At 42.0% G+C, this 11,445-nt stretch overlaps 1 long non-coding RNA gene across 1 annotated transcript; it reads left to right on the forward strand.

Moving 5' to 3' along the window:
• Nucleotides 1-1,646: 1,646 nt before the first annotated feature.
• On the forward strand, nucleotides 1,647-11,316 carry LOC115825594 (uncharacterized). Its single transcript, XR_004025746.1, has 3 exons — nucleotides 1,647-1,838; nucleotides 10,996-11,065; nucleotides 11,242-11,316. It is a non-coding gene; the product is annotated as an uncharacterized LOC115825594 (long non-coding RNA).
• Nucleotides 11,317-11,445: the final 129 nt, after the last annotated feature.

Raw genomic sequence — 11,445 nt, forward strand, 5'->3', positions numbered from 1 at the left:
AATACCTGCGACAGAAATGTAAGCGAAACACTTGTAAAAAAAAAAAAAAAAAAACGTTTAAGTGGAGCAGTACTATGTAATAACCCTGTGGTTGAAACCGCAAATGTCGCAGGAGCAAAAAAAAAAAAAAGTTCGACGGGGAAAGTTATTTATCGTCAAACACGACATTTGCTCTTTTACCTTCTTAAACTATCTTTTCTGGTTTGAGTTTGTATTTCACTCATAGCCCATTTAAGTCCCCTCTTACACTGACATTGACAGTGACATTTTACTCCTTTACAGTTTGTTTGACATTGCGACGAAATTGTAATAACCTCGTAGAAATGATCATCAGAGGTGATAATCAACTTTCGGTCAACTGTCATTATCATTGGATATCATCCAGAAATCATATCATGCGCAAATCATTAAATAAGACCTGTAATAAATTCATTTACTAAAACTGATCACGACGGTTGAATTTGCTGATAACAAATCGAAAACGACAGAAAAACTGTAAATCTAGCGTGTGTCTAATCTCTTGACTGCTGCGCACACTGTGTTCTTTAAAATGATTTTTTTTTCGCACCGTCTAGTTTTAAGCAGGTGCACAGGCGTTCGCGCCTTGTTGCCGAAGACAGTCTTGTCAGAAAACTGTTATGGTGCTAATAAACTGAGACAGCAATGGTAAATGCCAAGAAATCTCGACAGCGACAATGATGTTTCCAAACACTGATAATGAAACCTGGCGGGAAGTTAACGTCCTTCTACATGTAAAAGGTTATGCGGACAAACTTCAGAAAGCAGTTACTCAACGCCCTAAGCGTTTTTATACGTTACAACATGTGCATTAAACGCAACATGATAGCCGTCATGACATACGTGAATGTTTCCTTGTTAACCGTGAGAATGTTTTCTTTGTGTTTTGTACATTTCCAGTAAATTTCAATCCGTATGAATTCATTTCAGGTAGATAGAAACTGATAAGGCGTAAAATGTATATATGTCGGCTGCACTTTTGTGCATTCTATCAACTTGTCAGGCTATTTACTGACATACTTTGCATACACTGTCCTGAGGGGTCTTAATGTGTGCTCTGCTGTAAGCGCTGCATTGAATTCCAACTCATTTTACCGATAGAAATTAGTTATCCCGTCGACGACAGATGTTGCTGACTGACTCGCAGTTGTCCGCTCAGCAACTCACCAGAACGCAACTATAATTTCATATAAATTATAACGTCATCAACAGGGGACTTTAAATTGTGGTCTCTGCTCAGTTTGAGTGGAATACCTATATCACTACATTTGAGCGCGACAGTGTCAGCAAGATATTGCACTGAGATTCTTTTGCATTATTTAGTCCCATTTAAAAAGCGGTGAGCTAGACATTTGGGTAAAAATAGGCTAACGCCTCACTTACTTTGCAATTCAGGACCCAGAGAATAACTCAATTTCCCACAATCCCTTGCTGACACTCCGTTGTCTCGCGCCTTTCCATCTTGTTCTCGACTAAGCGCGAGCGCAGCAGTGTCGTTGTTGTTGTGGTCGACAATAATGGCGGCAACAGGAGGCGGATTATCAGCCTCGGTTGTTGCTGCTGGCACAAACATTTCTTCCGTAGTTCGTTGTCGCTTCCCGGGTCGGCCATTAACATCTCGCAGCCAACTGCGGACGGAGAAGCGTTTGCGAATCGGGAGGTTGGGGGATGAAGACGGAGTGCTGCGGTTAAGCGGGCCAAGGCCCATCAACATTGGAGGAACGCTTAAAGACGACCCGTCACTTCTGCGCTTATTGGGACTTGGAGAGAAACACAGGCGTAAGACAGAGGCGGGTTTTTACTCAAGTGAGAGCGATGAGGTTAGTAACAGTACTTTGCATTGCCCTCGAAACAAGGAAGAAAACATATTCAGTAATTTCTATAGGTCTCAGTGCAGCCTTGTATTAAATGTAGCGTTGACAACATAAGATCATCGTACATTGAAACGAGGCAAACTTTGCTAGTTAACTACCGCACGATTCACACCATGCGCTCACATACACGCTTGCTAACGTTGAGCAAACTTTCGTTAGCTAAACGTCTAACCCCAGTTGGGTTTGGCTTTTTTGTTGCGTTATCGTCTTTTCATGGCGGGAGTTTCGCTCACTGTTCCCAGTGTTGCCTTGGCTACAGGTTGCTTGCTTGCGTGGTATCAATTTTTAGTTCTGCTTTGAAGAGAAATTTCTTTTGCATTTTGTGGTGTGAAATTACTAGCGCGTCAGTAGCAGATAACTACACAACTGCTCGAAGCTAACTACTTATCGAAAGCGCTTATTGTCACCGAAGTCAAGACATTGATCCTGCAGTCAGACGTTTTCTTAACGTTTCAAAATGCTAATTGGTATCAGATGTTTTAATGCACCTGACAATTTTGAACCTATACTCCCAGGTGCCAAGTCGTCGTCTTGGGTGACGTATGCATAAAGATGCAGCTCGCCTAGAGCTTGCAGTATAGGTTACAAGTAACTCTCGATCCATTTAACATGGCCACAAACAGAAAAGACATGTTTTTCAGCGTGTTCATGTTTTTTTGGAGCAGGAGTTAAATACGGAAGACCGCTGCCTGAGCAGTTTTGAATCTCTCTCACAAATGTTCCATTTATCATTTCTGCACCTGGTGACACTTTGATGGTGACGTAGGCGTGTCGAGTTTGGCGTAAGTGATTGCAGAGTTTTGAAATGTATGCCGAGTTAGGGGTGTATTGTACCATTGTCCGGTGGACCGATATTCTGTTGACAGAAAATAGGCCTCTACCACACACACACACACACACGTGCATGAATATACAGTTGATGGGACACACCTCTGCACTGCGTTCGCTCTGGGTTGTCTAATATGTATGCGAGAACGTGTCGGGGGACAGAAATGAATAGATCATAACTGAAAATGTAGCTTCCTGTTCAGTGTTCAGTCGTTAGATGTATTAAGCTGTTAATCTGTCCTGATGACAATAGTGATGCTGAATAGTGATGGTCTGAAAGACACCAAATTGTTTAGTTTATTCTGTGGCATTGTTTGTCTGTCTGTCTTTGTCTGCTGTTGCTTTTTAAATCAAGTAAGTGTTTTTTTTATATATATATATATATATATAGCTGAACTGTAGGCTGTTTCAGGAGATCAGTCCTTGCCAGTATTCTGTTGTTTGCATTTGCCTCACCACCATTATCAACAAGTTTACCCACCAACACCCACCAACATGTCAGAGGACATGTTACATGTAAAAAAAAAACTGGTCTTTGGTTGTGTCGTGTGGTCTCAATTTCGTTTTGCTTAGTTCATTTAGCGTTTTACCGCGGTTACGTCCCACCGCTGTTAACGGCACTACGCTGTGCCTCTTGGAAGGTCTAAAACAGTGATCTTCCCCTTTAATTCAGAGTTGGTATTTACCATTGAAAAGGCTGCTTGTCTTTTGAAACCCTTGGATAGGGCGTCTGTTTTCACAGAGGGAAGAAACCCCATCAGTAATCATCACACTTTGTTTTTTTTCAGTGCCTCTGGAACTGTGCCATGACATCCCACTGGGCCATAGATTTATCGTCCATTTAAAACCCCTGAGTTACGCTTTATTGAACACGCTTGTGGGTAGCGCTGCATTCTCTGCCGCCTCTCCGGCATTTCAGAAATGAGAAATTATTTTGAATTATTTTAATTCGTGGACATGTGCCTTCTACACTAGATTGACTGAAAACAGCAGTGTGTAAAACATCTAGAGACAAAAATATGAAACCTGTTTCTTTCATACATACATTTCATACCCTGAATGCCGACACTGATAACTAGGCAGGTGTCAGTGCCAAATAGGTCCATCAGTTAACGCTTCGGTGAAAACAGTATGTGTTGGTCTTGCCTTGTTGATGGTTGTTCTCTGGGATGGTTTCTTCCACCTTGTGCATCCATGCTTGTATGTAGATGTAGTTGTTTTGCATGACTGCGTGAACCAGTCTGGGAGGTGAAAGGCATCTCCCATTTTCAAATGCAGTCAGGAGACAGGTGGAGCATTTCTCACCTATTCACATGCAGTGAAAATGTGAGTTTTGTCAGCTTTGAAGCACATAGCCGATAGCCGAGCAGTGTGTGTGTATGTGTGTGACTGACTTGAGGACAGAAGGCTGGGGTAGAAAGATCTTGCCATCTCTCCCTCCTGGGGGGGGGGGTCTTTGCAGACAGTTGTGTTCCGTGGGACTCTCAGCATACAGAAAGACTGGGGAGCAGAGAACTGAGACTAAAGCCATTTTCACACGTGCACTACGGACTGTGTCCACAGAGACTAGGTCTGGACATTGTCCGAAGTTGCCCTTTCACACATGTGGCACACAACAGGAGACTGTCTGTGTCAGACGCGTTCTCACCTCTCTCCGTTTGGTTTAGGCAAGGGGCAACGTTGCCAGATGAGAAATGTTAAAGTATCATACCAGAGGCTTAAAATGATCATATTTTGAGGGAAATTATCATATGCGAGTCATAACCGATAGAGCAAATGGGCGTAAGTGTGTAAATTCAAGAGACACGTATTTATTGAGACGAACAACATTTTGACACCGCCTGCAAGCCACGTTGTTTAAAAACAAACTCCGCCTCTCCCCTGTCCTCACCTCCCTGTTCAGCACTCTTTTTTTTTTTTTTACTTTTATTCACATGGCTGCAGCAGTAAGTTATGCCTAGTGCAAAAACCCTCTTCACATGAGCGGTCGCTCATTTAACTTGTAATATTATAACGATAACCGCATTGCACTGGATAAATGTAGTACTGGCCCGTAAGTTACTGCATTCAATATAAAATTCCTAAAATTTCTGCCTCGTAAAGAGGATTTGATTAATGGTTACGTTAACGACAGCTCGTGAGTTCATCATCACAACCAGAGTGACTGACTGGAAAGAGTGTGAGAGAAGACGCATAGACACAGACATAGGATCCATATTTTACCATCCTGATCGTGTCAGGAACTGAATTAAAACCAGCGAGAGCCTAGCCCTAGACTGATTACAACTCCTAATACTACTAATACGCCCACTTGCTGGCTGTGCATTCTCCGGCCAAGATCTGCTCTATTCACACATGGACTCACATCGACGTACAGTGGACTTTGTACTAGTGAGCTGATAGAGTAAAGTCCTTTTAATGTCCGATTCCGACCGATTCGGACTTTTGTGTTCTCACATGCAGCTCCTCCGGGTAGAGTCCAGATACATTTAGGGTTGCAGTGCATGTCTGAACGGGGGGGGGGGGGCTGCTCTGCAGGATGGGGCAGTGTCCTGACACCCACGTCGGTCAGTTTGGTTATGATCAGGAGAGCGTTGGTTGTTATGCTGACAAAAAGAAAAGCCAAACAAACAATTTGCAGTCTTCTGTGTGAAATTCTTTTTTTATAGAGCTGTGTAAATGCATGTCAGCTGATAGTGGTCTGGCCCTGTGTGTGTGGTAAATGCCCTGTTCAAGTTGAAGACCTCGTAACTGTTTCACACACAGAAGTGAGTTTTTTTTTTCCCCCATCGCTGTCAAGTTCAAATTGTGTTGTGTCATGTTAATGTGAGCCTGCCTGCATTGGGTCAGTGTACGCATTGTTTTAAGTGGCAGAAATTGTACATTGTCGACATAAATGCTCTTTTCTCTGGCTGAACATTTATGAGCCTTTGTTGTTCAGATATGAGTTTTGTCTGAACGGGGAATTACATTCAGAGTTCGCAGGATTAAAAATTATATTTTTGGGGTGGATTTTCTAAGCTCTTCAGTCTCAGCTGTGGTCACTGATGTTAAAAAAAAAAAAAAAGACAAAAAAAATTTGAACAGTGGTCGTCTGTGTTAGGCTAACTGAAGTCCTTGAAACAATTTGCATTTGTTTCAAAGTCACATTGCTGAGTCAGTGTGAAAAAACCCTACTTATTACAGTATTAATCCTTATGACTAGCTCAGAAAAAAAAAAAAATGCAGTAACAGATGGTGTTGACAGTGAGGCCCCCACTTGCACTGGCCTTACTGAAACAATTCCGCCCTAATTAGTTTGGCCTTGTTTAAGTCGTTTGAATATATCTATTTCAGTTTGTATTTCAAATCTGAAAATTGACATGGACTCTACTGGTCAATTAATTGATTGATCAACTGCCCAGACTCATCCCCGGTGATCACAGCAGTGAGATGAGTGCCCTGCGGTAATGTGTGTGTGGTTGTGTGCGCGTGGGCATGCGTGTGTGTTTGTGTGCTGGCGCGTACATGTATGTGTGTGTGTAAAATGAAGGATTCATACTGACTGTATGGGACCCTTCATTTTGACTCAAAAGCACAGTGTGGCCATTGCTCTGGGAATGACTCGCGTGATTTATTGTTGAGTATTTTTGTGTCGAGTTTGTAATGTAAAATGTGTTATTAATGCTCTCTCACCCTGTTCCTCTTGCTACCAAACCGATGCTGATTTTATGTTTTGGTGGCCGAGAACGTGTTTGTGTGCTGTTTGGTGTGTTAGGCTCAGGTGGCCTGTCATTACCTGTCAGGCAGAAACAGGAAACCCAGAAACCAGAATAGCAGCATTCACAAACAGAAGGCATTAAAGGAGAGCCCGTGGTCGATTGGGAGCACTTCTGGGAGTGTGCAGATGCATTGTATGGTCGGTCTTCCCTCTCCTCGTGGTGGATTTGGTGTGTATTCATTTGTATTCCAACCTTGGAGACTTATCAGACTTGTTATACTTCATTATCAGAAGCCTGAAACAGGCTTCATTGATCCTGAATGCAAATTCCATTTCTGGAGTCCTCGTCCAACCAAATACTGGTTTCTCTCGCTCTGTGTAAGTGGTAGATGTTTAAGCTTCAGCGTGTTTTTCAGGGGTCACGTCAGTCAGTCTTTCCTGCCTTATTTTCTCAGCTCATCGAGTAAGGGTCAGACTGTCTAACACTTCTGTGTTACTGTAGTTAAGACTGTCTATAATACAGAGGTGTCACTGTACTCAAGACTGTCTGTAACACAGAGGTGTCACTGTAGTTAAGACTGTGTATAACACAGAGGTGTCACTGTAGTCAAGACTGTCTGTAACACAGAGGTGTCACTGTAGTTAAGACTGTCTGTAACACAGAGGTGTCACTGTAGTTAAGACTGTGTATAACACAGAGGTGTCACTGTAGTTAAGACTGTCTATAATACAGAGGTGTCACTGTAGTTAAGACTGTCTGTAACACAGAGGTGTCACTGTAGTTAAGACTGTCTATAATACAGAGGTGTCACTGTAGTTAAGACTGTCTATAATACAGAGGTGTCACTGTAGTTAAGACTGTGTATAACACAGAGGTGTCACTGTAGTCAAGACTGTCTGTAACACAGAGGTGTCACTGTAGTTAAGACTGTCTGTAACACAGAGGTGTCACTGTAGTCAAGACTGTCTAACACAGAGGTGTCACTGTAGTTAAGACTGTGTATAACACAGAGGTGTCACTGTAGTCAAGACTGTCTGTAACACAGAGGTGTCACTGTAGTTAAGACTGTCTGTAACACAGAGGTGTCACTGTAGTTAAGACTGTCTATAATACAGAGGTGTCACTGTAGTTAAGACTGTCTGTAACACAGAGGTGTCACTGTAGTTAAGACTGTCTATAATACAGAGGTGTCACTGTAGTTAAGACTGTGTATAATACAGAGGTGTCACTGTAGTTAAGACTGTCTGTAACACAGAGGTGTCACTGTAGTTAAGACTGTCTATAATACAGAGGTGTCACTGTAGTTAAGACTGTCTATAATACAGAGGTGTCACTGTAGTTAAGACTGTGTATAACACAGAGGTGTCACTGTAGTCAAGACTGTCTGTAACACAGAGGTGTCACTGTAGTTAAGACTGTCTATAACACAGAGGTGTCACTGTAGTCAAGACTGTGTATAACACAGAGGTGTCACTGTAGTCAAGACTGTCTATAACACAGAGGTGTCACTGTAGTCAAGACTGTCTGTAACACAGAGGTGTCACTGTAGTTAAGACTGTGTATAACACAGAGGTGTCACTGTAGTTAAGACTGTGTATAACACAGAGGTGTCACTGTAGTTAAGACTGTCTATAATACAGAGGTGTCACTGTAGTTAAGACTGTGTATAACACAGAGGTGTCACTGTAGTTAAGACTGTCTGTAACACAGAGGTGTCACTGTAGTTAAGACTGTGTATAATACAGAGGTGTCACTGTAGTTAAGACTGTGTATAACACAGAGGTGTCACTGTAGTTAAGACTGTGTATAACACAGAGGTGTCACTGTAGTTAAGACTGTGTATAACACAGAGGTGTCACTGTAGTTAAGACTGTCTGTAACACAGAGGTGTCACTGTAGTTAAGACTGTCTATAATACAGAGGTGTCACTGTAGTCAAGACTGTCTAACACAGAGGTGTCACTGTAGTTAAGACTGTCTGTAACACAGAGGTGTCACTGTAGTTAAGACTGTCTGTAACACAGAGGTGTCACTGTAGTTAAGACTGTCTGTAACACAGAGGTGTCACTGTAGTTAAGACTGTCTGTAACACAGAGGTGTCACTGTAGTCAAGACTGTCTGTAACACAGAGGTGTCACTGTGGTTAAGACTGTGTATAACACAGAGGTGTCACTGTAGTTAAGACTGTCTGTAACACAGAGGTGTCACTGTAGTTAAGACTGTGTATAACACAGAGGTGTCACTGTAGTCAAGACTGTCTGTAACACAGAGGTGTCACTGTAGTCAAGACTGTCTATAATACAGAGGTGTCACTGTAGTTAAGACTGTGTATAACACAGAGGTGTCACTGTAGTCAAGACTGTCTGTAACACAGAGGTGTCACTGTAGTCAAGACTGTCTATAATACAGAGGTGTCACTGTAGTTAAGACTGTCTATAACACAGAGGTGTCACTGTAGTCAAGACTGTCTAACACAGAGGTGTCACTGTAGTTAAGACTGTCTGTAACACAGAGGTGTCACTGTAGTTAAGACTGTCTGTAACACAGAGGTGTCACTGTAGTTAAGACTGTGTATAACACAGAGGTGTCACTGTAGTTAAGACTGTCTAACACAGAGGTGTCACTGTAGTTAAGACTGTCTGTAACACAGAGGTGTCACTGTAGTTAAGACTGTCTGTAACACAGAGGTGTCACTGTAGTTAAGACTGTGTATAACACAGAGGTGTCACTGTAGTTAAGACTGTCTATAACACAGAGGTGTCACTGTAGTCAAGACTGTCTAACACAGAGGTGTCACTGTAGTTAAGACTGTCTGTAACACAGAGGTGTCACTGTAGTTAAGACTGTCTGTAACACAGAGGTGTCACTGTAGTTAAGACTGTCTGTAACACAGAGGTGTCACTGTAGTTAAGACTGTCTGTAACACAGAGGTGTCACTGTAGTCAAGACTGTCTGTAACACAGAGGTGTCACTGTAGTTAAGACTGTGTATAACACAGAGGTGTCACTGTAGTTAAGACTGTCTGTAACACAGAGGTGTCACTGTAGTTAAGACTGTGTATAACACAGAGGTGTCACTGTAGTCAAGACTGTCTGTAACACAGAGGTGTCACTGTAGTCAAGACTGTCTATAATACAGAGGTGTCACTGTAGTTAAGACTGTCTATAACACAGAGGTGTCACTGTAGTCAAGACTGTCTAACACAGAGGTGTCACTGTAGTTAAGACTGTCTGTAACACAGAGGTGTCACTGTAGTTAAGACTGTGTATAACACAGAGGTGTCACTGTAGTTAAGACTGTCTAACACAGAGGTGTCACTGTAGTCAAGACTGTCTAACACAGAGGTGTCACTGTAGTTAAGACTGTCTGTAACACAGAGGTGTCACTGTAGTTAAGACTGTGTATAACACAGAGGTGTCACTGTAGTTAAGACTGTCTAACACAGAGGTGTCACTGTAGTTAAGACTGTCTGTAACACAGAGGTGTCACTGTAGTTAAGACTGTCTATAACACAGAGGTGTCACTGTAGTTAAGACTGTCTATAACACAGAGGTTTCACTGTAGTTAAGACTGTCTGTAACACACAGTCTTGTCTTATGGCTTGTCCAGAAAACACTTCAGTACTTTTGTGAGTTTCTTTGTCTTTTTCTTTTTTTTCTTTTTCTTTTTCTTTCTTTCCTGGTTGTATTTTTTTTTTTGCAGAGACAATACCACTTTATGATCAAGCCAACATGGCTGGTCTAATGCTGTTACAGATAGGGCCTTTAAAAGTGACAAGGAAGTGAAGATAAGCTTCAGATATGTTGAGATACATGTGTGTTCTTTTTTTTTGTTGATGTTGTTGTTTTTTTGGCAAATACAGTATCCCAGTGTAGAATTAGTAAATACCCCTCAGTAAGTAGGTGAATTACTATTAATAATCATGTGTGTACAGCTAGAGGAGATTATCCATGGACAGTGAGTAAAATCCTGAGGTGTGAAGTATCCCTGCACTGTGTGTGATGCTTAGATTCAGAGGTTCCTTTTATTACTTACATACATTAGCAATATGTATTTGAAACGTTCGAATATTACGGTTTCCCACATTCTTCAGTCTATGTTTACTATTTGCTAGGGCTTTAACTGAAAAAAAAAAGGAAAAAAAATTCAGTGTATAAACTATCTGAACGTATTATCAGTGGTTAAACAGTTAAAAAAAAAAAAAAAAAAAAAAGGTTGCAGCTGGATAATTGAAAGAATAATTATACATCAAACCTGAGACTTCATTTACGTGCTGCTATTCTGTCTGATTTGGCGTGGAGTGACCTTGCTTGATTTGTATTCATGATTGTATTCATTGTTGCTGAATGTGACAAGTGAGGTACATTGCTGGCAGCTGGGTCGAAGCTGTGCTGATCTTCTGTTGTGTTTTTGTAGAAATCTGAACTGACTGTCAATCAGTTTCATGTTTTGTTAAGACATGTTTAACTTAAGACGTGGTGGAAGCTTAAACTAAAGACCGGTGACGTGTGGGTCCATATGCAAAGGGGTGGATATACAGCGTGTTGGTCCTCACTGTCTCTGTGTTTTCCGCAGGAGGCAGATTTCCGAGGCTTTCAGGCAGAGAGCTGCTGGTCCTTGCGCTCTAGCCGCACCGTTTCAGAAAGTAAGTGTGTCAACAGATAAAGTCTTGTCGTGTTTTAGAGACATGTGTGACGTTCTTTTTTTTTTTTGTTACGTTCGGGACATTTCTCTGCATTAAGAACGCTGCGTGTTTAAATTGATGAGGTAACACTTCATTTTTATATACGATTTTAACCTTGTCTGTTTGTCTCTTTCAAGGAAGCGTAGTCAAATCGTCATTATCAATACAAGAGGAGTCTCCGTCAGCTCCAGAGCTCGAGGCAGGAAATCTTGAAGCTGGGGTTTTTCTTCAGCGAGCCTCTGGCTCCTCTGCGGAAGACGGAAAAAGCACCGTGACTGAGGGACGGCCGAGGAAGGAAGGAAGGATCTCCAAAAACGACCAAAGTGCAGTGAGGCCCAAGA

Source organism: Chanos chanos, chromosome 12 (assembly GCF_902362185.1).
Source record: "Chanos chanos chromosome 12, fChaCha1.1, whole genome shotgun sequence".
Classification (NCBI taxonomy): Eukaryota; Metazoa; Chordata; class Actinopteri; order Gonorynchiformes; family Chanidae; genus Chanos; species Chanos chanos.